Source organism: Etheostoma spectabile, chromosome 14 (genome assembly GCF_008692095.1).
Source record: "Etheostoma spectabile isolate EspeVRDwgs_2016 chromosome 14, UIUC_Espe_1.0, whole genome shotgun sequence".
NCBI lineage: Eukaryota > Metazoa > Chordata > Actinopteri > Perciformes > Percidae > Etheostoma > Etheostoma spectabile.
The window spans coordinates 19,953,032-19,980,029 of record NC_045746.1 but is presented as its reverse complement, the minus strand read 5'-3'; the positions used below and the strand labels follow the sequence as shown (position 1 = coordinate 19,980,029).

Sequence of the window (26,998 nt, the reverse complement as noted above, 5' to 3'; positions counted from 1 at the left end):
TCCACCACGAGGAAAAAAAAAACATTTGTTTTTGCCATTTTAACTTTTTATTACCAAACTCAATACCACTAACACAATAGCAGCATCAAAACCCCTAAGAGCAATAAAATGAAAAAGGAAAAACAGCTTTACACACAGAACAACCCAAACAAACATACACACGAGTATTCAAAATCTTCGTAGAAATTAAAATTAACTAAATAAATAATTAAATAAACTGAAAGAATGCAGCCAAGGAGCTCTCCCCTTTTTATTACTTATTTATCAACTAATTGATGAATCTGATCTAATATAAAAGCATACTAGAATGTATATTGCACACAATTCAATAATGTTTGCTTTGTATCATTCATAATGACATTTTATATTTATATCTTACCTACAGGAAGAAAAGAAAAACGATACACCTTACACAAGACTACATTTATGAATTGTAAGCAGGATTTTACCATTTAATTGAATACAACTTACATACGGTTACGAGAGCATTTTGTCTACAAAACGTTTTTCTATTTCACCGGCAGATGTCGTCCATGCCTTTCCATCCTGACATAAATGCAATCAAAACGCCAGTTAGTTTTCTCATGTAGCTTCCTGTCACATTCAGAATGCTAGCTAAGCTAGCTGTCGCAGTAACACTTAACTACAGTAGAGTGGGGAAGCGTACTTAAGTAGATTTTTATGATTTTTTTTTTACAGATTTTTGTGGCAACTTTTTAATTTTACTCCTTACATTTTAACACAAATATCGGTACTTTCTACTCCTTACATTTTAAAGAATTGGCTCGTTTCTGTCGTCATGTCGGAGAATAGCGCAAAATCACGCCTCACACCGCGAGTGTGCGCCACTGGTAACAGTTCACATTACCAAGAGCCATTTTCTGTCCCACTACACATCTGATACCTCACCTAATTTGTGTGAGAGAAAGTAGCCTACATTTTGCTGAAATCTACTGAATGACCATCCTAAAGATGGTCGTGGGTTTATTGGGCATTGCAAACGCAAAGATATGCGTTTTTAAATGACACTATGCTAGGCAAACCTTGCTTAATGCCTTAATCTCAAGCTGCACGGTAATAAATGGTCTGAAGCCAGAGGAATTGTTGGCCTACCTTGTGCACTGACTGCTAACTGTAACTGAGAAAGTATTGACCACCGTGACGTCAAAATAATAAAGTAGAATCTCAATTTAGCATGCACCTCAACTATAACATATTTGAGTTTGCTAACATTAGTCAGCTATTTCGATATGTATGTATAGGCTAACCATTACATTAGCAGCACATTTCCTGTTTTTAAGAATGCTTAAACATGGTCTTACCTCAACAAGTAATGCACTGGCATCATCTCACAGTTTCACCTTCTTTCTTTTCTCTGCTCCTGACTCCTGCTGTCTTTTCGAGTCCATTTCCAAAAAACGTACTACTTCTACTGTCAAACTTTGTCGGGCGCAATCCAACAGACCACTGAGATAGGGAAGGGCACTCACGGGGGGCTTGGAAAGGTGTGTGTGTGTGTGTTTTTTGGGGGGCACATTGTTACTTTCTTGAGCAACTCTTGTTCTGCCTGTTTTGTGATATACATGCCTGAAAAGTGGCTAATTTTTCCATACTGAAATAATATCGGCATTCTAATTATTATGACTGATGATTTTTCATTAACTGTTTTTGGTGCCCCCTCAGCACTTGGTGCCCTACGCACAGTGTACAAAGTGGTCCATAGTGCAGCATCTTGAAGTCCAGTTGTGTGAGAGGTGAATGTTTGCCGACAAGCACGGCAAAATCAACCACCAGAATATACAGCGGAGTTCGACCCTGGCGTGCATTCCCATACAGATGATACTGGAATATATTCAAGCTTCCAGCCGGCCAACCGGCTGATGGATTTCCAATGCTCCCTCATCCGTGCTCCTGGCTCTCAGGGTGCTCTCCCTCCTACCCTCCCTGTATCTATCTATCCATCCATCACTCCTCCACCTCTTTCTAATAATTACAAAGAGATTAAAGACGACACTGAAATAAAGAGACTGCATGAAATAATAATACATTGGAGAAGATAATGTCATTTCTTTCAGCTGACTGTGTTCCAGGCAGCGGTGGAGCAGGTAATTGAAGCGGGAAGCTGGGTCCTTTTAAACCCTCCCCGCAGTGTCTCAAATGCAGATCAGGCTCTCAGATAACGTCTCGCCCGCCACGCTAGCTAATTACACTGTGAATCCCCAAGGTCTTGTATCAGGCTGTACCCAGTATGACACAGCGCCACACCACATCTTGTCAAACAGTGTTTAAAGTTGAGATTGGGGTGGAAAAAATGGAAAAGGTGCCCAATAAAATAAAATTGGTCTCTCCCCCTGGCATCTGCTTCTTCATCATGCTCTCATTCCAACTGTCTTTCTGTCTATCATTGCTTCCTTTTATCTCCCTCTTTGCGTGTCACATGAATATGCCCCCTTGATGGATGGATATTCAAACGGCACGCCGAAGCATTAATCCATGTTATAATGTATGCAGAATGCACTGAACTACTGTTATCTAAAGGTGGCCAGAGTCTGATCACAGCCAAAGCACATGCGGCTACGTGAGCAGAAAGACAACTTATGTGTGTTGATCAAACCACAGCACGCACAAATCAGCCAGGTGTCGACCAAGTAGTGACATACTGATATAAAATGTGTGTCAAGATACAAACAGATAACGGTCCCTTTTGTCTGCTGCCGGTCTCCCCGTCAATTTATTTGTGTGTTTGTCTCTGTCCGTTTCTGTGTGTCTTGTATGTGAATTGCAGACATCGTTCTTGCCGTTGTGTTTTTGTTGTGACTCCCTCCTTCCTGTATTTCCTCTCTTTGTTTTCGAGTGAAACATTGGAGCACAAGGAAGGATTGTGGAAAAGGTGCACTGTGCCCTCTTCGGTGTGTCTAGTGTACTTTTCTATATGTTGTCATCTGGACCGAGGTTTTGTACTTTTGTTTGGCTCTTTTAAATAAAAGATTTGATCACAAAAAAAAGATACAAACGGATAAGGAGGTGGGGGGGGCTAACAGTTATTTTAAAGGACGCCACCATCACAAGTCTAAGCTCGTGTTTTGACAAGGGGGAAAGATGCACGTATGAGGATTTGATTGAGCTACATAAAAACTTCTGTTCTGCAACACAATCTGCTGGATTCTAACTGTTATGTCAATGCCAGTGTAAATGGAAAAGCTACCGAGGTTTCTGTTTTTATCTTACTGTTTTATGATAATGTATGATAATATATGACTCTCGAGGACCTCTCTTTCCTCCTGAGTCTGACTGTCAGTGATTGTTTTTGTTTCTGTGAAAAATCTGCCAGTTTCTGAAAGCTGTTATTATTGCTGTTCTAAACATCTGGAATGTGGAAGGTCTTTAGGATTCAGACAGATTTAGAGATGTTCTTGCGTACGGGAAGTAATGCATTTTACTTTCTGACAGCCGTTTGTTTTGAAATAATAGAATAAATTAGGGGTTATGCATTGTAACCCTAGTTCTGTGAACACAGCATGAGTAGTAGCAGCTGCCGCGGCTGAACAGGCCAAGAAGATGACAACCACCGGACAAGAATGTCGATATTTGATGTTGAATCTAATTTTCTACAACGTACTGTATGTGCATGGCGACTACACTATGGGAAATAAATGATTATTCAGGTTGGGAAAGTATTGCTGTTACGATTATTGAAAAAATGTACTGGACATGTGTGTGACGACTCCTGTTGCCTGCTTCACGGTCAACAATTGTTTGTAGAAGTTTTGCGAGTTAGCACATCACAAACTGTGGGTCGGCTTCCTGCACAAACGCCTCCGTCAGAGTGGTTAGGGATAGGAACAGTAGTTCACTTTTGTATATATTATCTCCTTCCCCTATGTCCCCCGTTTTTGTTGACGTGACACAAAAAGTGTTTCTCTTTTACTCCGTTTACTACATATAAATGCCAGCAACCAAGGGTCTCCTCCTCTCATCAAACGCAAAGACACACACACACACAAACACACACAATCCTCATGTTGTATACCTCCTGTTTTTTGGAGGTATTGTGCGCTATTACCTGTCTCTTTCATAGGTAATACGATTAACCTCCTGATTTAGGTAAAAGGAAAATAGCCTTTGCTGAGACCACAACATTAATTCCCTGCACATAAGATTTATGTCTCTCTCTCTCTCAGACTTCCTCTGTTTCCCGTCCTCTCTCTCTATTTCTCTCTCCAGCTGTGGCACATGACATCCTGGCTGTATGAGCAAGCCTGTAATAAATCACACACACACACATACATAGGTACATATGCACATATACATTATATACATTCATACCATCTTGACTAAACAAGGATATTTACTAGCTCTCACAAACACACGGACATAAAATTCAGACTACACGGTACACAAACAAGCCATTCACAAAAGTAATGTCCTGCCAGAGGGGACTGTGGGAAAATGAGTTTTTGGATGGATTATTAATGTATTGTGTAGCCTGGCCCTCTGCCCTGGTCTCTGCTCGTCTTGTCCTCTGAAGTGGCGCTCTGTCTGCGGTCCACCGTACACACACACACACACACACACACACACACACACACACACACACACACACACACACACAGTGCTCTAAATCCCATGGTGAATGTAGAAACATAGGATTACTGGAAACACAGGCTTTTATGCCTATCCCAAATGTTTCGAAATCCATGCAGGGATTTGGCGATCTGACTTATACTGTGGCCGTCCTGTAATTATGGGTTGTGTTATGTGCAGCTCAGCGGGGAATCGTGGGGTGTGCAATTCGGTTGATGTACTGTACATCACAGTGTGGTGGAAGACAGAGAAGAGTTGGAGCTGTTTAGTCTGAGTGGATTGTTGCAGAGCCAAGAATTAGTAAAGCTAGTAAAATAATCCATGCTAAATACTAGAGATGTTGCGACACCATTTTTTGCTTCTCGATACTGATTCCGATATCTGAGGTCGCGTATCGTCTGATGCGGAGTACCGATCTGATGCCAGTGTGTTAACAAAAAATACATTTTTATTATAATGTTTTAACAGCTGCAAACTCCTATCCCTATACGGATGTAACATCATTGCTATCCAATGTTAAACTCTTTGTGAAAAATGAACAAACGCAAACCATGAATGCCATAGAGCTTTCTTTTATTATCCAGTTTGACAGTGAGTGATAACGGAAAAAGAAGATAACTGAACTACTTTAAAGCAGAATTTCTTCTGGACTAAATTACGTGGTATCACATTGGTGCATAAACTCCAGTACTCTCAGATAGCAGCATTATAGGGAACATCAGAGGCTTTTGGAACATCTCTACTAAATATCCATTCATGCCACTTTAAAACTTGCTGACTTTGTCCCAGAGTTATGTGGGTAGGTGTAGTTTTAGTGTGATTCTCACTGAATCATATTAGGTCATGGAGGAGGCAATGAAAATGCAATATGGGAACAAAAAATTGTCAGATTAACTTACTGTAGGACATGTAGGACATGGGGATTTTTCGGCAGCTTTGTTAACCCGTCCCTCTAGAAATCTTGTAACACAAATTGATGCAAATTCACAAAACTCCTTAAACATTTTAGTTTGCAGTTTTTGCCTATACAAGGCAACCTTCTAAAGAAAAGATCATAGCTTAAGAATGCTTTTTGTCATCATTTTAACATAAAATAAAACAATATAGTATTACTGTTATGAGGATGGAAATAAAGAGAGTATATTTTCTACCTCAAAAATTCAACATATGGTGGCCAGGTTAACTATGTTGGTGAAGCAGGCGCACATTAACAAAGGTTTACTCCTTGATGCAGGAGCCACGGGTTTGACTCCGACCTGCGGCCCTTTCATGTCTTCATCTGTCCTGTGGAAATAAAAGCCTAAAATGTCCCAAAAAATAATCTTTGACTTATATGCAGATATTTTACAGTATTACATATGGGGCTGTCGCGTTTTTCCAAAATGTAATTCTATGGCAGAGCTTACTCATAAGCTAGTAAGTAAAAGTAAACTGAAAATGCAGCAACGCAAATCTCAATGTTGTCCAAAAAAAACACAATACATTCTGTAAATTCATGACACAATAATCATTAAAACCTCCTCCGCTCGGTCGTTATGGGACTGCTCATGTGAACTTGTGAAACTGTGTCAACAGCCCAGTCAGGGACCCGTCAGTGACCCATTAGCGTGTCAGACACACAAAAGATCCTTTCAGAATGTGGATTTGGATTTAGTCCATCAAATAAAACACACAAACGTTTCCATTCTGGTGCAAGAGCACGCCACTATTGTGTTGTTGTTGTTGTTGTTACTCATATTCCAACACGTCAGTTGTATCTGATCATGTTTAAGCGTGATTTATGCTTCTGTGGAGGCTCTACCCAGAGCTTTCCCCGTAGCCTATGTAAGTGGCCTGAAGTTTATACTTGTGCGTTGGTGTGTGCGTCTGCAAGAGAATAGCAAGGTGTGTGTGTGTGTGTTTGTGTGTGTGTGTTTGTGTGTGTGTGTTTGTGTGTGTGTGTGTGTGTGTGTGTGTGTGTGTGTGTGTGTTGGGAGTGGGCGAGGGACGGTGATTAGCTTTAGAGCAATTACCGACTCTAGAGTTATAGTGAGAGAAACAAAGTGAACCAGGAAATGAGGAGGAGGAAATGCTACCAGGCCACGGCCAAGTGACGTTCATCACCGTGCCGTTAGGTATAAATCATGCATAAGAGGTAAAATAGGCCCTGACTTAAAATCATTCTGATTTTGGGTTTAGGTTTGAGTTGGTTATACATTCAACATGCACCTCTTACGATCATGATTATTATCCATGATTTTAGGGGTGGGGTGGGGCTGGGGGGGCAATAGGTTTTATGTAATTATAAAACACGCAAGATATTGAACACTTTGAGTTTTTTCACAGCGCTGGAGAGAAAATACAGTAATAAAGAAAATGTCCATAACTGTGATTCTACATAAGAACAGTTTGTGCTATACTGTGACAGTTGGTCGTCATGGTAAAAAAAAAACTGCATTTATGGCAGAAATATAACTTGTGAAGGAACTTGGTAATCTTTTTACTGGTCTGTGGCAGCAGCATGTGTGAAGGGAATGTTTGCTTGGTGAGTGGTTTTGTATTCACCACCACGGGAAGCTCTGTGGATGCTGAAATGTAATTGTGGTGGCGTGGCTGCTAGTTGTGGTGCTGACATGCGGAAATAAGGAAATCGCAGGTTTCTCTCTTGCTCTCCCTACTTGCACCATCTCTTTCTTCCTCTCTTTTTCCACCCCATCTCTTTTTCTGCTTGGTAAATCCTGACATCCCTCTTGCTTTATGACGTCATAACCGTCTGGCTCCATGTTCCCCTCTCTTGTTACACTTGTTGGTAGAGAGGTGTGAAAGCTTTCTTTTGTCAGACAGCCTCGCAGGATCTTGAAAGGCACAGCTGAGCAGTCTGTTATTTTACATGGTTGGGTGTATCATTTTAGTTTTCTCCTTCAGGGAACAAGTTATTGGATAACTTCAACTTCAAGGTTCTGGAAGACTTCAGTTGATGTTTAATTAAAGATCTCGTTGCTACTCTTTATAGTAGATCGGATTTCAGTAGAGCTTGGAAACAGTGTTTGATTTATTTTGCATGAAGTGTCAGTTAGAGGAGTCTATCACATCATCAACAGTGCTAACCCTTTAAAATGACAGAGAAGTAAACTTTCAAAATGTCTGAGCATGCACCTTTTGCCTGCAGTATGTGAGATAAAGTTAACCACAAAGAATAAATGCAGTTCCACACAAACTTTTCCATCCCCGAACCGAGTTAGACATCTTTGAGCTGTTTCTCTGCTGTCAGGTTCATGGGACATATGGTAAAAAATAATGTAAATAGCTCTTCATGTTGCTTCAGGTTATGTTGTATTTGAGGAGATTATCTATGTATTATAATGGAAAAATATTTTGCATTTGGTAACTGAAAAGCGTATTTAGCCTGTTAAAAGACCTAATTTGACAACCTAGCACTCATGCTGCCTAGTGTCTTGCGCAGTGTTTTTAAAACTGTGAAATCAGAAGCAAAAGCAAAACTGCCTAGAAATGCGTATTTTCAGCACAATATGGTATGAAACTTTAAAAGCAGTGATGGCCCAAAACAATAAGTCATGTATTTCGAAGAATTTTCTGTGAATTGGATGTAAACAGCAGGTAAAAAAAACTGTGAGTAAAAGTTTTCTCGGGAGAATGGAAATGCAGAATCTGGAGATGCACTGCAGTGTGGTCGGTGTGGAACAAGGGCAGCAGGAAAGAGTGCCGGCCCCAATAGTCCAACGCTGGTGAATGACATTGTCACAGATCGGCCTAATGGCTTCACAGGCAGTGTGTGAGGTAAACGGATCAATAAAACAAGCCCACCAGCATTTTTCAGGTACTCAGACGGCGTGAGTGTGCATGTTGGTTTTGTATGATCGGGCTGATGAAAATAAATCACCTTTAAAAACTTTGTGCTCCTGAAGGAGCTCATACTGTCTTTTTAAGGTGAAGCAACACAATAAAACTCACAAAGCCTAAAAGATTTCCCCCAATCACTGCAAACATAATAGCCTCTAACAGCATTGCCAAAAATCCACTGTATTCACAACTAAAAGATATGATCAAAAAAAATTAACCTACCACGCAATATAAAAACATCACTTTCACACTTGCAATGTGATGTGTTATGTTAATTTTCAGGCGTGAATGCACAAACCTGCTCCATTGTATCACTACGACACTTGAAAGATGAAGGAATTTGTTGTTTTTCTATTTAAAAAAAAAAAGAAGAAGCAAATCTGGCATTTAAAGAGTCAAAATCTAGCATTTTTATCAGATTCATATATGCAATATATTGCACATTGCGGGTAGCATCAACATGAATATTACATAAGACATCTGTGAACAGCTTTCTTTTTAAATTGCTATGTACTGTTTGAGTACATGAAATCTGCTGTAAATGTGGCATGCCACACAAATGTAATCATTTCTCTCTAGAAATGCTTTTGTCATTCTTCACGTTTTTACATCCCTATTTTTGAGTGACAGATGGACAGATATGCAGGTAAAGAAGCAGGCTGCCATCCAGGAGAGCGGGGCAGCAACAGGCAGTAATTGCTCTGAAATGAATACTCTGTAGCTCTGCAGCCCCTAGTAACAAAGCGGCAGAAAGGTAAATAAAACAGAAATGTATTACAGAGCTGCTGCTGCTTTTACCTCGCTGCATCTCTCTGTCATGATTCCTTATTATTATTGTTATTATTATTATTATTTAGGATTTATATCTGGGACCCTGCTCTCTGTGATATAATGAACTCATTGTCTCTTGTTTAACTCTCCCACCTTCATCTCCACTTCCCTCCCTCCCCCTTGTCCGCTCCCTTACATATGTTTCTTGTCCTCCTCCTCCTTGCTCTCCTCCCTCCCTGCTGGCCAACCCTTAGGTCAGCTGCAGAGAGTCGAGATGTTGCTTGTCAATAATTTAATAAGGAGGGAGAGCTCCCCTCTTAACCAGGGCTTTGAATTATTAACCTGCGCGCCCATGTAAACTGTACACGTTGGTGCGCGTGCTAGATGTGATTGTACATTAGCCTGTTTGTATTTTTTGGCCACTGTCTTTACGTGGGAAGCGTGATAAAATAATTGCCTGTCAAACGATGATGGAGCGTGCCAGCCGAGCTCAAATCGGTACTATTTGCAGCCCCTGCTTGGATTGTTTGGGCGGTACGAGTGTGTACGTAGAGGTAGACAGCCGGGGAATACATGCCATGCATATTTTATAAGGCCCTGTCTGCACTGCCTGGTAAAGCAAATGCAGTCTTCATTTGTCTTGTCTTGAGTGTGTGGATGTGTGTGCGTTGCAACAAATACACGGTCACCTGTGTGTGTGTGTGTGTGTGTGTGTGTGTGTGTGTGTGTGTGTGTGTGTGGTGTGTGGTGTTGTGTGTGGTGGTATTGAAACGGGACTATACAAAAGGTGCTTTGCATTTCCTTAAGAGCTGAGACTTCAGGCTAATGCAGTTGTATTTGTCACGGAGGGTTAAAGTGATGTGTGTGTAGTATTGGGTATTAATAAGCATGTTGAACATGCAGGTAGGTGGTGTGTGTGTGTGTGTGTGTGTGTGTGTGTGTGTGTGTGTGTGTGTCTGTGTGTGTCCCAGCTGAGAGCTCTCAGCTGAAGGAGGGCTTTTGTGGTTTGACAGAGCGCGCTCGGGCAGGTGGATGTTGTTTAGGTTTTCCAAAATTGATGCAAGGTGTTTATTTATTTATGTACTGTATGTATTTAATTGTGTGCTGTTGGTGAGGACCATCACTAAAAAAAACGTGTGGATTTGTACTAGTCCGTTGTAGCAACTCATTCCAGTGTGCAGGAATGTGGAGTTAAAAAACGTGGGCGCACCAGTATCAGTAATAACATGACTAATGTGAAGTATTGATATTGTATAGTACTGACAGGAACACTCCTTATCAAATAAACAGGAGGATTGTTCCTTCTCTCCAACTTCTTGCTGGTGCACCCAATGCTGGTTTAAACCCTCCAGGGTCCGCCTCGTTTTCCTTTGGAGTGCGCTGATCGATTATGCATCAGGGTTCGACAGCCATCTCAGACACAACAAAGGAATTCATTCACATCCTGCATGACCACGCACCCCGTCTCGCTGTTTAATTTTAATTGGCCGCTTCTGTTGGATTTCACAGAGGTGCTGCAAAGTTTAGCCTCTGCAGTTCGGAGAAAAAAAGAAAAAAAAAATCTTATTAGCTCCTCACTTTTCAAAGCAAGGCAGGCGTGTGCTTTCAGAGTCAACACGGTGCAGGGCTACACAACGGATCGCTGCCGAGTTAGCTCCAACTGCTGGCTCGCCTTTAAAGTCTTTGCTGTTGCTTGGTGGAAACATTTTTTTTTTTTTTTTTTTTTTTAACAAATGACCCCTGAAGATTTATCATGATTTTTAATGTTAGTGATGAGTATTTTAGCATGCCTTTTCCTCTTGAAGAAGCAAACCAAAACGATTCAACATCCTGACAGCCGTGTGCTGCGAAAGAAAAAAAGAAATACCATCATGTTAGGGGAAATAGTAGCTTGTTAGCTGTTCCTTTGAGGTCTAGGGCTAATTAGCGTTATGCTTTAGCTCTCTAGGAGACTTGACAAGTTGGATGAGGAGGTAGCTGGTAGACGGAGAGGCGGCGGTGGGCATCTTTCCCTCTTGCCTGTAGAACTTATCACACGCACCAAAGATGTTAATTCTATACTTTTGCGGAGAACTTAAAAGGGATCCAGTGATTTACCTGTCTTGTTAAATGTGGACAAATTGCCCAGACAATGTGCAATCTGTTCTCCATCCTTTTGATGTGCACACTGTTATCTAAGAGCTATGAATATTGCTGTAATCAGCAGGTGAGGGATGAACGATTGAGTGCTATTATTACACTGACTTTCCCAAGTGAGGCTGTGTTTGGTGATTTGGGTGGTCTGGTGAATAGGCGAGGGTGAGAAATGGACACAACAGACATTACATTGCCCTTGAAGACAACAATTAGATTAAGGGTGGCTGCTTTTAGATGCCATTTGTGCATATGATTTCAGAGGAGAGCTAAATGGTAAGTGCATTTCCATCTTGGCCGACAAAGCTCTTTACGATTTTCCTCTGACCCATTACCCAGCTCACACAGATGGCGACAGTGCTGCCATTTAAGGTGCTTACCTGGAGCAATTTAGGGTTTCAGTGTCTTGCTCAAGGACACTTCAACATGTGGACAGAAGGAGGCACAAACCACCAACCCTGCAATTACACTACACAATTACTCTAGCTCTTGAGCCGCAGTCGCCCGCGATGAACCAGATGAAAGGAAGACCTACTACTTATTCTAAATACTCAAATTGAAAATAATAAGCCTTTCTTTCAGGCTGGTATTAGAGACACTCTCATCTCCCCTGTTTTATGAATCAGAAGTCTCTATGCCTTCTGATCTGCTCCCACTTAAATTTGCTGTTGATGACTGTTAGAAGAAGTCATACTTACTGTATCCCTCTGTTGATCTGAGTTTCTATCTATTTAAAGCTGATAAAATTAATATTTTTATTGTAACAATGGATAACAGAATTACTTAAATGTAAAAGGTGTTGCTCGTAGTAATTAGGGTTGGGTACAAAGACCCAGTGTTAATACGGCACCGGTACCTTAACAACCGGTATCTACCGAGCTGAATATCAAAGCAGTTTTTGGTGCCTCATTTTAATGCTACCTAAATGTCTGCGCTGTTCTCTGATGCTCCGAAACGGACGTTAGAGGCAACAGAAACATCGCTGCATGTGACGCGACGTAACACTTGGCAGCAGGTAACGGTAGCCTACTGTTAGCCAGCAGCTGGATTAAACTGTTAAAAATGCTGAAAATGAATCGGTGTAAAGTGTGACTGTATGTCACTGTAGAGCAAGGGTCTTCAATGTTGTTTTAAGACAAACACCCCGTAACTGAAAGATGGAGCAGGGACCCCCTACTTATACATATTGTATAAAACAAAGTTACATATTGTAACTGGGCCTTCAACATTGTGTGGGCAGCCTAAGGGACTTTTAGTACATAGACTACTATCAAAATGTTGGTATGATTTTATATGTGGCACACTGAATTCTTAGGATTAACTGTATCTCTGGGTGGCTACCTTAGTGACTACCTATAGGCCAGTAAGCTTGTCATTAATGTTTTAATTTTGGAAAAAAAAGAAGACACCTGCTTTAGAGGAATCCAACACCAGGATGAACAACAGTCTGCAGCTGCTTTTGCCTGAAAAAACAGCACAAACGCTGTGTTTACTTAAAACGTGCCTCGCCAGCCTTATGGTGCATTCAAAGTTATTGTAAAATACCCTTTTGTCATCTAGTGGTTGTTTTTGTCACTTACAGCAATGTGAAATTATATATATATATATATATATATATATATATACGGCTCTGGGCAGATCCAATAGTTTTAAACTTCAACAGTGTACCTGGCTGTAAGGAAGTTAACACTTCTCAATGAGAGTAGCCAGACTCTCTGTACAAATGAAATGTACTAGAGTCTGGCAGGACCAGGCTACTGTGAGCCATTATATCACAGGTAATGTTTCTTTTTCTTTTGCCCAGCCTTAGTTAGAGACTAGCCTGGTTGTGTTTGTGGCAGCTAATAGAGACCATTATTCCATCCCCAGGTATGTTTTTTTAATACCAGTTTTTATTTGAGACTTTGCCGTATTGTGTAAAAGGGCAATTGAAATGGGCTACAATTCCTAAAACCAGGCAGATAATTGTACTTATTTTTAAAATTGTGTTATTTCCAGCAAGCTTTGCTGGAGAAGCACTGTGATAAGAGGCAGTCTCTCAGCAAAGACACTAATGTACCTCTCCTGCTGGCTTTGAGCAATTGTGTGTATGTGTGTTTTGATTCACACACACACATGCATTTTTACAATAACCTACATCCAAACACACATGTATTTCACTCTGATAAGAGAACTGCACTCACGAATGCATTGCTCACAGAGCAGTGTAAGTACTTTACACTCTTTAATGCTCAATCCCTACATAACTCTCTCTCTTTCTCTCTCTCTCTCACACTGTATTTCTCTCTCACCCTTGCTGCTGGTCTCTGCTACAGACACACACACACACACACACACACACACACACTTTCAAATCTAATACTTAGAATTTGTTTTTACGCACCAACATACACTTTTATTTTCCATCTGTCACACAAAAAACGTTAAATCTCTTTTTAATTTTCTCAGTATGCCGCTTTTATTTAGCTTAGGCACACAACCAATCACACGAAGCATAGACACACACACACACACACACACACACACACACACACACACACACACACACACACACACACACCACACACACAGAGCGGTGCAGGCCTCAAAGACGAATGATGGGAATGAGGTGACATAAAGGGAGAGATAAAAAATTGGGGAAAGGAGACAGACAGCAAAAAAGCAACAAGGAGTCACAGAAGAAAAAGACTGACATGATAAAAGGACTGAAAGACATAAAACTGAGGGAGAAACTGCAAAAGCAAGCGCAACAAAAAAGTGATAGTTGAGAATTGAAAGGATTCAAAGAGACTTATGGACAGACGGATTAAAAGAAAAAAGCCAGAAGGGATATAGAGTGACAGAGTAAAAAAATGAGAGCAACAGTACATGACTGAAAAAGAGACAGAAATAGTTAAAAGCTGACAGTGACAGATTGTAAAAAAGGCATGGTGAGAGGGCTGTGAATGATGGGAGAGAAACAACCATATGTATATGTGAATGCGTATGTGTGTATATGTATGTGTGTGTATATATATATATATATATATATATATATATATATATATATATATATATATATATATATATATATATATATATAGTGGATAGTATGTATATATGTATTTTTCTGGCAGAACGAGAGCAATCCCGGAAGTGGAACGTCGTAGATAGAGAATATATACAAAGAAGTAATGGCATTCAACAAAACAAAACAAAACCTAACATCTCAATACATTTCAATAACAAGAAAATATAAAAATAGTAAAATTCTGCAGCAGTATCAAGCGATTATAGGCCATGAGATCACCCACGCAGGCCACAACTTTCAGACTTCCTAGACAAGTGCCTTTCTTAAAAGCCTGAACCAAGGCTGTGCCATCTCTGAGGGACATGAGAGCCTGTGGTGATTGCTCTTCTAGAAAACTTGAAAAAAAAATACAGTGTTAGAGAAGGGAGAGTGTAGAACACAGACTGAAAGAGAGGAGATACAAGAAACAGGGCTTTGAGGAAAATGAGCACTGCAACTGGATGTGAGGATGGTCATCTCAACGCCAGGAGCAGATGAAAGCAGAGAAAAGTGGCATGGAGGGCGAGGGATGAAGAGGAGCACACAAAATGATGGAGATGAAAGAGAAAGAGAGCAGCAGGGGGGACAGTGTGAGTATCTGAGCGAGGAGGAGGACAGGAAGCAGACCTTTTGAGAAAATGTGGGCGAGGGAGGGGACAACTGAGACGAAGGACAGAAATAGAGAGAGGAGGGGGTACGAAGGAGAAGAGGGGAGGAAGAGTCAAGAGAGTCTGATGAGCCTGAGGGAAGGTGAGGATGAATGACAGTGTTTTAAACAGGAGGCAAGGAGTGTTAGTGTGTCTTCAGTAGTTTAATTAACTACATGTTGTCACTGTCGGGGATCATCGCCGTTAATTGGTGTGTGTCAGTCAAACAGTAGTGATCAGAAATGGGTTCATCCTATAGAAGTAACTTTTGTAAATAATGATCATGTAGGTCTTTTAAAGTGCGCTTTTCACACATTAAAAGCTCTGCTCATACAACAATATAAACTCCCACAAATTTGTTAATTGATGCGGTTCATTTGTTTATTTCAAAAACCATGGACACAAATCTGCTTGTCTTTTGGGGGGGGGGGGGCTTTCCAAGTGATTATGCAGCCTGGCTGCAGGGATTTGCTCCCCTCAACCATAAGATCATTTGTGAGGTCTAGCACTAACGTTTGACCATAAGGTCTGGCGTGAATCAGCGTTGCCGTGTCCCTGTGTGTAGCGGAGTAAATGATCTCACTCGCCATCACTCTGTACTAATTCCAATTTAAATTTTATATGATTTATTATCAGTCAGTTTATTTTTTTACTGTCTCCTTTTATACTTTGTTTTAAATTCCGGAGTTTAATTGTAAAAAGTAAAAGTGCTTACCACGGAGACCTAATTGTGTGTGTACTAATACTATAGCCAGTCTCACATTCCGTGTGAGACTGGCTATGACGAACTGTGGACATAAAGGGGGTGGCAGTAGTTCAGTCCGTAGGGAGTTGGGTTGGGAACCGGAGGGTCTGTGGTTCAAGTCCTTGTACAGACCAAAGCACAGAATGTAAATTGGTAGACTGGAGATTAGCCACTGCCAACATGCTCTTGAGCAAGGCACTGTACTTCCCCAACCGCTCAGGGCACTGGCAGCCCACTCACTCTGACATCTCTCTGTGCATCAACAGGTCCTGAGCACGTGTGTGTATTTCTAACAAACAGAGCGTATGTTTTATTTCCCAACTGGGGATCAATAAAAAGTATAATTTACTGTTACTCATCAGGTAATAAATGGCTGGTTGGAACCAAAGAGAAAAAGTGTTTTTATTGATATACACAACACACACACACACACTAGCACACAAGCACAACATGTGCAGGCTGGTCAAATCCTTCTTCACTGAGCTGGGAAAACCTTTTACTTATTGTGTGTTGGTTTTTGTTAAAAGTAAGCTGTTTTCTAAAATATAATTGATGGATCCTGCCCAAACCATAAGAGAACAGACCAAAAATATGTGGATGAAAGCGTCCACATACTTTTGGCCATGCAATGTAGTCTAGAGAATACTATTCCACTGTAACGCCTGATAAGCTAGTCATCCCAGTTCCATGTTACAGATGCCCTGAGTATAAATGATGGCTGGTGGTGTGTCACGTTGGTTGGTTAATGTTTCGGAAGTGGTTTACCCAAATAACAAAAAACATATTTCATCAAGTACACATCATTTGTGAGCAATTTAAAAAAGATTCAGCAGGAACATCCATTTCCCAGAAGCAGTGACTCTACATGCTGGATAATGTCTTGTGAACAGTTTTCATGGGAGCTACTTTCTACCGAAGATCCTCTACACTACAGATTACAAACAACGCCAACGGTATGAATCGGTACACACTTCCTGTCTCCTAAAGGGGCGTGGCCTTGTTTGAACTTGTAGTGAACGTCATGTGGGTGGATGAAAAGTAATATTTGAATAATATATTAATATGTTCTTTTGCTAACGCTATGTAAAACAGCTTGTTGCCAGATCTTGCGAGAGTTTGGTTCTAAGACAGAATGTGTCCGTCCAAAAAATGCCATTTTAGTGTTTTATTTAAAAAAAAAAAATCGGTCCAATATTTACTTTGCTAAGTAACTAACTAACCGTCTCTGTTTCTCCTAAATAATTAGTCTCTATTAAAAAAAGGCTGACTCTGAGGCCTGAGTAAATCAGCATGTAGGTCCGTATTTTAAATGTAATGTTTCAATGCTCGGAGCACCACATGCTGACATTTCATTCACCAATATCATATTGGGTTGGAGGCACAAATCTCAGTGCCATTACAGTAGCTCTATACCACTAGAGCAGTGGTTCTTAACCTGGGTTCGATCGAACCCCAGGGGTTCGGTGAGTCAGTCTCAGGGGTTCGGCGGAGGTCAAGACACACACCCGACTCATATGATTCGTGATGACACGCCCCGCTTGGCCATCATCAGAAGGGTTCGGTGAACGCGCATATGAAACTGGTGGGAGTCAGTACCTCCAACAAGGTTAAGAACCACTGCACTAGAGGAAAAGGAGGCCATCTTTGTTTGACTCTATATGTGGCTGAACGAAGTTTTGTCCCAAACTGAAGTAATGATAACTTGTGCATAAAATGTCCAATAATCTGGTCCTTTTTTGTTACCCTTGCAGGCAGTGCACTTACTGTTGTAGTTACAAAATAAAACATTTTTTTACATGGAGTCTCATTTCTAAGGACAACATAAATAGGGCAGCAGCTTTGCCGCCCACTACATCAGTTTAGCTCGTCTACCCTGAGGCAGATAAGACTGTCAAACTGGAAGCAGAATGTGGCGACATATTGTTGGAGTCAAAAGGCCAGCAGACAGATAATAAGAGGCGTGATGTGTTGTGCAAGGGAGAGCCAAAGTAAAGTAAATGCAGCGTCACAGTAGGAGATGGGGACTTGACCTGGAACACAAGCTGGATAATTTGCTGGTTTCTTTTCTGTCTTTAACATTTTCTATCTATCAGCAACTTCATTAAGCAGATCATTTCTATATTTTATGCCCTCAATACTTGTTTGTATACACTTCAGTGATATTCGGCCTTCAACATTAAAAAGGTTGTAGTAGAGCTTAGAAATGTGCCTGACACAGTGAGTGGTTCATTAAAAATGTAATTTCCCCAGCTTGTTGGCTGTTACCAGAAAATGTCTTTGCTAAATCTCCTTTTGATTTTCAAGTTAGCTTACCGGAATCCGTAATACAGGAAGAAAGTATCCTGATACATTTGGCTCTACCCTGACTGTTACGGCCACCATCATGTTAAAATTTCAATTTTAGGGTGTTTTATGTTCTGTTTCCTTTAATTTACACTTTGCGTACATGGCAGAACGTCAGATGGTATGGAGGTGAGAGAAAGAAATGCAAGGGAGTGGGGGAAGGAGAGGGAGAAAGATGGAGATGGAGAGGGAGTTGGTGTGGACAGTGGACGGCAAGAAAGGGGGATAGAGAGGGAAGTAAAGAGAGGGGGAGTCGGTGAGAGGCCAGGAGGGAGGAGGAGAGGCTGACGGCTCGAGTTGAGGAGATCAGTCTGCTTAGTGTCTGTCAGTTCGACAGGAGAAAGAGACGGAAAACAGCTGGTGGCTCTCAGTGTGTGTGTGTGTGTGTGTGTGTGTGTGTGTGTGTGTGTGTTTGTTACTGCCAACACACTGCCTCCCTGTTGTCTGCATGTTGTTGCCTAGAAGAAGAGAGATGGGAGTACCGCAAGGACAGCCAGAGATCAAAGCCACACCCACATACATGACACACACCACACACACACACACACACACACACACACACACACACACACACCACACACACACACCCACACACACACACCGCCCACACAACCCAGCGCATGCACACAGAAACCAGTCTTCCTTGGCAGTGATTGGTCAGCCTGCAGGACAGTTGGATGTGATCTTGATACCTGCAGAGATAATAGATTTGCTGAGGCCACACACACGCGCACACACACGCACCACCTATAGATACCCAGTCACAGCAGCTCTTACACCGTTAATATAGTAGAGCTGTCATCACTGCACCAAGAGAGAAGGAGGGGGGGGGTCGGATATGATTTCAGTTGTAGTTGGCAGAGAGAAATGTAGCAGGGAGCGTGGAGAGATTGTGTCCTATGTGATTTCTGAATATAATATGCTGGTACACTGTGCTCTGCCCTCCCTCCCTGCAGGCCTGCATCCATTTGTTCTCATTTCTCCTAATTTCCGAACACAAAGACTCGTTTGCATTTCCAACGCTAGTGCCGCTCTGTTACTGTGTACTGTTCCGCTGACGTCTGTCTGGTTCTTATATTGCCGTTTTGTCTCACTCTTGCGTGGAGGTATTTTCCGTCCTGTTCTTCTTCTCCCTTGTGTTTTATTCAGCTCCGTTCTGCATGCCGCTGTACTTGACACTCCGCTGTTGTTCTGTTTTGTTCTGCACTGTAGCCTTTTCCCCCTCTGCAAATGTTTCTGTCTGGCCGGGCTTCTGTTTGTTCCAGGTCACCTAATGCGTCCCTAGACGGCGTACTGCTGCTTCATTAGCTTGTGGAATATTGTATCAACAGGTTACCTTTATGAGAAATAGCAGCTGTGTTTTTTCTTTTATGAGGTAATAGATCAACAAGTGTATTTTCTTTTTATGTGTTTTTGGTTTGTTAGTATGGTCAAGAGGGTAGCCACGCTCACTTGTTTTGTTTTGTAGGCTACTTTCTTAGCCTTAATGTGATGCCGGGGTCATAGTTTTTTTGAAGTTATGAACCCATTATAACCCCCTCATATCCACTATGACATTTACATACTTCATGGTAAGCAAACTGTAGATGGAGCTAGCCTATTAATCCGTCATAATCCAGCCTTTCAGACTAGGAAATGACTACATATAGAAAACATTTAATAAATAAAATTCATGCAAATTGAATGCTGCAGCACTCTAACATTTTTGTATTTACTTAATTGCTGCTCAGTATGTCTGTTTTGATTTGCCCTGTTGGTCATACTGGGGGCAAACAGGGTAGCTCATGATTCCAACACCACCTGAATTCAACCAATATGTATGTCAGATTTTTTTTCATGGCCAAATTAGAGCACTACCTGCCTGTTGAGATGAGGTTTTAACAACATAGTCAATAACTTTGCCACATGGAAACTCAGTCCTTTTGGCATTTGAATGCTAACAAGAAGACAAAAACAAACACCTTGCTTGATTGTCTGATGGTTATCTACACCTACAGATGAGTTGGAAATATGATTCAACCAGACAAAGTTACACCCAAAGCCAATGTTTTTTAACATCAAATGTCAATAGCCATATACTGGAGCTGTTTTTGTACAATGTGCCTGGCAACTACAGTATGGTTACAATTATTGTTATCATAAGATTGTGGTTATGGCACTTAAACTAGGGTTATGTTTAGGAAAAGATTGTGATAACTGTTTACAAAATGAAAAAAACCTTTTGATTGGGGTGGACCGCCAACTCCAGTATCTCCATGATTGCTATGATTAGTGATCTGGATTTTAGATGTGGAACAGTATTATTTGGTGTTGGAGAGCTTTATGTTGTATTTGTGAAGACTTTGAGATGATTGTAAGAGTAAATAATCATTAGTTCTGATTATACCGTTACACCAGTCAGCTAATTGTTCGGATACCTGGGCATGGCTTCAGAGAGAGGGAGGCTCTTCCCTCCATTGAATGCTTGGTGGTTTGAGTGCTATGACAACTGGCTGAGGTGTAATGAGAGTTTGTAGGAGGAGGCGGGCCTGGCTGTAGAGATAAATGGGCTGTATTCCAACTGTCCTATAGGTTGCTTAATGAAGTGGACGAGTATCATTCATACACTTTGGGCATTTAATGGCGTTCCGGCTCATAAACATAGTATTTAACTAGGAAACGTGGCTGACGGATACATAGAAGACTGTACATATATATGTGTACATATTTATTTATATATATATATATATATATATATATATATATATGCAAGGTTGAAAACTCAAGGGCTCTGTGCATCAATGTCTCTTTTTTGTATATTAGTTTTGGTCTATGGTCTTGCTTTTCTTCCTTTCATTCTGTTTTGATTGTGTACTGCTTCATTTTTCTGATGTGTGTGTGTGTGTGTGTGTGTTAGTGTGTGTGTGTGTGTGTGTGTGTTTAAATTTTATAACCAATAAACTGTTAATCATAAAAATGTGCTGTGGTCACCAGAATCACCTGCTTTATTAGCGATTAGTTTTCCTTCCGACTCAACAGGAGTCCTGCCTGTGAGTGATGATCTTTTGATGCTTGTTTGATGCCTATAGGCCGCAATACCAATTTTGTGGATGAAATAATTTGTTAATCTGTAGCTGTAATGGAAACAATTTGAAATCATATAAGTTCAAGTTTTAGTTGTCAAACTATGGTTCTTAAACCTACACACTTCAAAAGATGCTCCCCAGTTGAGTTCCGGAGACCAATAAGGGACATTACTTAAAACATTGCCAAACCTTGCTCCACAGTGCTGCAGAGGAGGGTCTGGCTAGTCCACACAGCACTCCTGGATGGGAGAAAAACATGCTCTGGTTGCATTGGCATTTCTTTAAACCAATCACAATCGTCTTGGGCGGCGCTACGGTGCCTCTGCAAAATAGCCCCCGGAAGGAACTTGTTTTGGTGGAACTTGTTTGTTTAAAAGTTGTTTAAGTCGTGCAACAGAAAACTCAGATTGGACAGATATTCCAGCTAGCTGTCTGGATTTACCCTGCAGAGAGAGTGACAGCCGGTGAAATTCCCAGTGGCACCGGAGCAATCCGGAAGTGGAACGTTGTGTATATTGAACATTTCAAGGTTCTCAATTGAATTTTAAGCCCGGTGTTGGAACCCCTATGTAATATCTACAATATTGTTTTGCTGGGTTTTTTTTTGTACAAATGGAGCCCCGGTAGCCCTCCCATCCCTAGCTCAGGGCCGTCATCGTCGGAAGCAGAACCGGTAATGTTGGTGTTCGTCCTCTGATCCTCCGTTATTAACGTGTGTTCGGCTTTGTAATCCAGTTATTTGCCACTTGCTTCTTGTTCTGGCATAAAATGTCAGTAATTAGGGCTCAGTGCTTGGCTGGTCACATTACTCTTGTCTTAGTGTTTTACTGAAGACTGCTTGTTAAAATGGACCCGCGTCGCTTTGAAATCCAGTGAGCCAAGTCCAACCCCATTGTTGGAATCCACCCGTCTGTCCCAGTGATACAGTCTCAGCCAACCCCGGGAGCGATAAATCATTTTTAGAAGTTAATTTTTATAAAAAAAACAAAACAAACAAAACTAGATTAAAAACAAGTTAAACCTGGAAAAAAATGTGTCAGGCTTTGTGATACATTTGTTTTGCTTGTGGAACGTTAAATGTTTCCAGCTTCTTGGCTTCTTCCTATAATTGATAATTAAGATTTCCTCTGCTGTTAACAGCTTTGCATATTATGGCTTCAGTTGGCAGTCCCACCTGTTTTCAGTGTTAAAAGGCTGAGACAAATCCAATTCAAAACTTACCTGCTGTAGTTCCGAATGTGTTTTGAAATATGCATCAGTTGGTGGATTATGCACAGAATTGACGAGTAGACCTTTATGATATGGAGATATAATATCTAATTATGTCCTATGAAGTACTCATCATTCATGTAGCATTTAACTGTTTCTGGCTTGGAAATGGAGCTTTTGTAACATCTCTTGTATAGAGAGAATATGGGCATGAGAGTGGCAGGTGCCATGCCCACACAGAGACACACTTCACCAATGAGCCAGTTTCCTTTGTGTAATAAACCCTTTCAGAGTGCAGGTGAGAGTTAAAAAGGCAGCTCATACAGTAGGAGAGGAGGCCCTTGCATGTAAGTAAGTGCTAATGGGCTTATAACAGTGCAGCTAAACACACCTAACTATCGTGTGGGTGGACATAATAGCGGAGAAAGTGACACCGTACGTACTCGGGCAGCCGCATCACAGCCAGAGCTGGGATGGAGGCCGGAGAAAGGCCCAACCAAAAACAGGGCTGCGTGCTAGTATCTGTAGTCACGCGGAATCACGGTGTTCACGGTCTGGCAGCACAAGCAATCTGGAACTATCTAGGAAGTTGTGATTGGCATTGTCAGATATTTTGTAAATGTAACAATTGATTTGTTGATAACATACACATAAACAGGTTTTCCATGGGGTATTAAAAAGTCTTAAATTTACCTATGTTTTCCATGCAACGCTACCTCAAACAATCTCTTTTTTCAGTCTGTTGTATTGTAGTTATTTCGCTGGTCCAAATATAATTCCATCTTAGAAGTGTGACCTGATAACATGTAGTGAAGCAAGTTGTCTCTAAGGAGTCTTTTCCGGGTACATTTTTTGGTTTCCATGATAATTGGGAATTGACTGGATGTTATTGGATAATCGTCCACAGGGTTGATAAGGCAGGGTTTTGTTGTTTGTGTCTTTTGGTTTTCAATGTCGGTCTGCTTTAACCTTAAGTTGCCACTTGTTATTGATGCTGTCAAATCATCTCAATCAACCTGTTTACGTTCGATTTCCTACCTTGCACAAGGAGCAAACATGTGATGGTTTGTGGGAACAGAAGTGGAAGTTTGAGAGCAAAAATTGTAGTTTTTTTTGGTATTGTTTTTGGGCCAGTCTATAGATATTACGGATAACCATGTAATCTACAGTATATACAGTATTTCTGTCCCATAGCATCACCGCTGTGCATTCCCTTACTCAACAAACTATGAGAAATTAAGTAAAATATGTGTTATGTGAAGACTTTTTTTTATATTCTCTCCCAATTTCACGCTCGTTGTGACCCCTTTGCCTTTGCTTGTCCTTTCTACAAATATTGGATAACCATCTAATTTGTTGAGATACATCGTGTATATCTTGATCCTCTTCTCCTCTTTACTTTTTTTTTTTTAATAATTCCTTTTGATGCATTCCTTGCTGGCCTTTGATCAGTGCAGCAGAATGTGTGTATTGAGCAGTAGAAGCACATCAGATAGGGAAGGCAAACTCTTCATTGAAACTCAGAGGAGAGCCGTGCAGCCTTGATCAACAAGGCAGGGGCATGAAAAGAAATGCCGGTTACATGAAAAGAGGCATGGAACAAAAGCCACTGACATGGGCGCTGTGGATCCTTTGTTTTGTAGAGATATGACAGAGATGTGCCATTTAATGCCGCTCGGCATATGGACAGTGTCCCGCTTCGCTTTCTGCCTCTTCAACCTTTTGTCTTCTCCTAAAAGGAAGCACAGTGGATCTTCTTAAAGTGAACATTCTCTGCAATTTCTCCATAACTTTTCTCTTGAATACGCGGTGGCTTGTATTTTTTGTATTTTTTTTTTTATGACGCACAATAGAAACTCAGAGCGCAAGCTGTAAAGGTGGGTCTTTGAAAAACAGGTATTGAACCCCCTGCTATTTACCTCAACGCGGCAGCTGGTGCTCTAGTTATTTAATGTGTAAATGAAGCCCGCCGTGGGAAGGCTTTTGTTTGTAGATTACACACTCATAACTCAAATCCACAGAGCTGAACTTTTGTCTTTGACTTTGGTTCATCCAGGGAAGCTCAATCTTAAACTTAAATCTAATTTTTTTGGCAGCATCTATATTAGATGAATAGATACAGTAGATTGTGATTTAATTAGTGCGCATATGAATGAAATTGCATTCCACTGGCTCATAAATACTAACAAATAAAAATAAAATACAACATAGAGAGGAAAGACGGGAAGGAGGGACACAACACACGCAGAAACAGACACACATAAATGCATTCAAAAATCTACACAGACCGATACAAGACAAAGAACCGAACAGGGCCACAGCCTGGACTTCACAGCCTCAATAACATTCACACAAGTTGCTCATAAATACTGTTTTTTAAAGTTCCCATGACATGGCACATCTGAAGTCTCTTTCCCAAAATTCAGCCTTGGTGCAGGATTACAGCCACTATAGCCAGTCTCACAATGAGCTTTCCTAAATATGTGCCATTTCTGAGTCTGTAACTTGGAGGACCTAATAAGGAGCAAGAGTCCAGATCAGCCCATCTGAGCTTCCATTTTCTTGAAAGCAGAGCAGGATACCCAGGGCTCGGTTTACAGCTATCGCCATTTCTTGCCACTTGGGGACCATAGGCAGGCTGGGGGAACGCATATTAATGTCAAAAAACCTCATAAAGTGACATTTTCATGCCATGGGACATTTAACTAAGCAATAAAAACTGAAATAAATGATACAAATGAAAGTGTTATTTTAACATATGACCTGCTTGCACGCTTTCACTTCATGCACGAGCAGATCAGTTTCCTCTCTTCTTTTCCTTCCTGCTAAGCAAATCTGTCATCATAATAGCAATGCGCCAAGATACAAAAGCACCTGTCTTTTAAAGGAAATGGGAGATGACTCTGTTTGCTTTAGTGCATTTTATGCCCAAAACACACGGATGATTAATTAAGACACTAAGTACAACCTTTCTGAACCATGTGCATGGCTCACGGATGTATTTTTTCTGCCGTTAAACTAGCAAAAGATGATGCGTACACACCCTAAAGGCACCTGCGCCATGCGGTTAGATCATTAAAATGGGGCCCAATGAATGGCATTGTATTATTCATAAAGTCCCAGATGTTCAACACCTGGGAACAACAGCCACCATATAAGCCACAGCTTTAAGGGTTTTATACCTTGCTCAAGGGCACCCCTACAGTATTTGTACAAAGGATCTCCTGTTCATTTTCCCCACACATTTCCAGCCTGTCAAGTGGCCTTTCTCACTACAAAGCAGGATTACAAAGTTATCTGGATACCGTGTAACACCCAGAACTGTTTTTTTGTTTTTTACTTCAGGCCATGTTCCAGCTTTGACAGGTGTTCTGGGATTTACTCCTCAAAGATATTCAATTAACTTTGTAATCCTGCTCTGTGAGAAAGGCCCCTTTTAGTCAGAAACTCATCCTCTAGTCTCTATATTGTCTTTTTATTTCTAAAAGATGTCAGAAAGTGTTGTGGAACGTTATATATCATATGTTATACGTCGTTAGGTGTCGGGAAAAGGATTCATTGGGCATTATTTTTCATTCAGGAATAGCAATAAGGAGTAGATCACATAATACATATTGTGAGCAATAAATATATGAAAAGCGGCGTCATGCAAGAACATTTTTGTATCCTTGTCTTAAACTTCTCTTTTGTTCTCGGAAGTTTTCACCTACGAATGTGCCAAGTCGGATTCAACTAACTCTTTTACCTGCCCGGACTTGTCAGAAATCTCTTGTACTGGAGATTCAGGTCCTGCTGTCATAAATCAGCTGACAAAAATATATGAGGGCAGATTATATGGCCAGAAAGTTGCAACAGAATGATTTGTATGAGTTCTGGAAGGAAGTGAAGGTTATCAATAACAGGAAGATGCCCTTGCCATCCAGCATTGATGGAATCACAGGGGATGAAAATATTGCTGTCCTGTGGGGGAAACATTTTAGAAAGATCTTTAACTGTGTTGAGAGTGCTCATTATCATGTTGGTGATATCATTACTGATGAGGGTGTGGTTATTAGACCTGTTGAAGTGTCCAGTGCCATTAAGGAATTGGCGGAGAACAAAGCGTGTGGTCTAGACCAAATAACAGCTGAACACCTGAAGTTTGCAAGCCATAGAGTCTCTGTGCTACTTGCTATGTGCTTTTCTGGATTAATAGCACATGGTATATTACCTGACTCTATGTTATCTGTACTCTTAGTCCCAGTTATTAAAGACAAAACCTGTAAGTTATCAAGCATAGAAAACTACAGGCCGATCGCTCTAGCGAATATACTTTCTAAAGTGTTAGAAAAAATTATATTTGAAAAAACAAATTAAATTTGATAGGTTACAAGAATACATGATAACCACTGACAATCAATTTGGTTTTAAAAAGAAACATGGCACGGATATGTGTATATATGCATTGAAAGAACTTGTTACCAAGTATAAAAGACAGGGTTCAACAATGTTTTTATGTTTCCTTGATGCATCCAACGCGTTTGACCGTGTTAATCACGGTAAATTATTTAGAAAATTACAAGAGCGGGGGGGTACCCCTGTACTTGATACGTATCTTGCATTATTGGTATTC

The 26,998-nt window shown here is 40.9% G+C and overlaps 1 protein-coding gene and 1 long non-coding RNA gene across 3 annotated transcripts in view; one reads left to right on the top strand and one right to left on the bottom strand.

Annotated features, from left to right (window-relative positions):
* Positions 1–26,998, top strand: part of pvrl2l (PVR cell adhesion molecule related 2 like) — a 290,781-nt gene that overhangs the window by 86,435 nt on the left and 177,348 nt on the right. The window lies entirely within an intron of this gene.
* LOC116701289 (uncharacterized) overlaps positions 25,810–26,998 on the bottom strand; it is an 8,091-nt gene continuing 6,902 nt past the window's right edge. The window contains exon 3 of the long non-coding RNA XR_004334886.1: positions 25,810–25,819. This is a non-coding gene — a long non-coding RNA (uncharacterized LOC116701289). The remainder of the gene's footprint in view (positions 25,820–26,998) is intronic.